Source organism: Octopus bimaculoides, chromosome 1, assembly GCF_001194135.2.
Source record: "Octopus bimaculoides isolate UCB-OBI-ISO-001 chromosome 1, ASM119413v2, whole genome shotgun sequence".
Classification (NCBI taxonomy): domain Eukaryota; kingdom Metazoa; phylum Mollusca; class Cephalopoda; order Octopoda; family Octopodidae; genus Octopus; species Octopus bimaculoides.
Genome location: NC_068981.1, coordinates 141,384,658 through 141,386,784, shown reverse-complemented (window position 1 = coordinate 141,386,784; position 2,127 = coordinate 141,384,658).

The following is a 2,127-nucleotide window of genomic DNA, read 5'->3' as shown; positions in this document are numbered from 1 at the left end:
GGGTAGGGTTTCTTTCTACAGATAGACACTGCTATATCACTTATCGCTTTCGTTGTTGAAAGTAAACAGATGGAAGTATGACTGGTTATTATCTAGCCACAAACACACACACACACACACACACACACACACACGTACGCGCGCACACACACACACACATACACATATACACTCACACAGAAATACACACAAAAGCACACATTTGTGCGCACACTCACGTAAACACACGCATATACGCGAAAAACAGGGAATTATGATGAGAGAGAGGATACACAAAAAAGTGTTGTTTTCCACGAAGAGAACTCAAGCTTGATTTCTATTAATTGAAAGGTTTAAGTTGCTGAAATGAATAGATTATTTGTTATATATATTTGTCAGCGGCGCAATCAAATAATTATAATAATTATTAACTGTTTGATTCCTTCAAATAAAGTAAGAGGTAATCCAAGATAAATTAATCTAGAAAGACTGATGTTCAAAATGGCTTCGCTGCTTGATAGGAGTGAATATTTCTTGCTGTTCTTTTCCCAGAAATACGAGTGTGTGAGGAGTGTGCGTAAACATTTATAAGTACATACATACGTGTAAATATGTGTTGGACTGTCTGTATGCATGTGCGTGTCTGTGAGGGAGAGTTTGTAGCTGTGTTCCTATGCTTACGTAGGTATATAAGTGCATACACGCATATAAACACACGCAACTACTTGACGTAAACAACTTAAGTGTTGCACTTCGATACCGAATGCATTTGACAGCCTCTCTCCAGGCTTTTTTTGAGTAGAACTAAAGATACTCCGAACTTTTCCACCGCTGTGTCAAAGATTTTAGTGGCAATCCGTAAATGTAGGTGGCGCCAATTCAACATAAAAGCCTGGAAATATTTCAGTGAGATATTACACATATCGCTGTCAACTTGAATGATGTTAATTGAACAGTTGGTTTACTGTCTGTATTATACAGAATGCTTAGCTTAAATTGTAAGACAAATCGACAATTTTTTTTAATGTTGAATGCTTCTCTCATGCCGTCAATGACCGATTTAGGGTTTTTATCTAGTAAATATTATTTTTTCGTTTTCTGTCACACTTGGTCCTTCACATTTCTGAAAATTATTAGGTAATAATATCACAGACTTTCTTTATTAACTTGTCTTCATTACTACGGTGAAATATGAATGAATAATTAAACAATGATAGATAAAGACATACTTCAAAAAGTACGCTTTTTGTACGGTCTATTTCACACAGACGCAGAACATTTAACCTGCAGACTATATTTAAAACCTAAAATATTGCGGTATTGCTTGAATTTCATGGTAAAAGCGTGTACGGTACTCTGCTGAAGAAGACCCACATCGGATTTTAATGACTAGACATGTGTCTAAGGTTTTCCAGATTTAGAGAAAATGATCGCCATTTTAAGAATGAAAGGATCTTCGAGGAGTGAAAGATTGAAAGAGTAAGCAGGTTAATAATAAATGATTACACATGATAACAGGATTTACACGAAATGAAAGAACATAATACACAAAAACACTCCGTAGTCATGTCATATAAGCAAATTGTCATTGCATTGATATGTTAATCTAAAGCTCCCAAATAATTGAATCTTTAATATTGATTTCAGATTTTCTCACAAGGCCTGAATTTCGAGGAAGTGGTAAGCTAATTATATCGACCCCAGTGTTCAAATGGCTTTTATTTTATCGAAGGAAGAAAGGCAAAATCAAACTCGTGGTAATTAGAAATAGACGCTAAACATTTTTGCTCAACGTGCTAAAAAGGTTCTGCCAGCTAGCCTTCTTTTAAATGCTTGTTACAAAAAGTGTTTTTAACATTTAGCAATGTATTGAAGTCTTTGTAACTCGCAATACAGCACAGAAAATGGCTTTTAGATTATCTCATTTCATTCCAGTGGAACATCTCAAATACAAAAGGACAAAGATAAGAGTGCACTGACAATATACCCATACAACTACTTCTCTACCTACCTACCTATCTATCTATCTATCTATCTATCTATCTATCTATCTATCTATCTATCTATCTATCTATCTATCTATTTATTTATTTATCTATCTATCTATCTATCTATCTATCTATCCATATTTCTATCTTTCTATAAAAT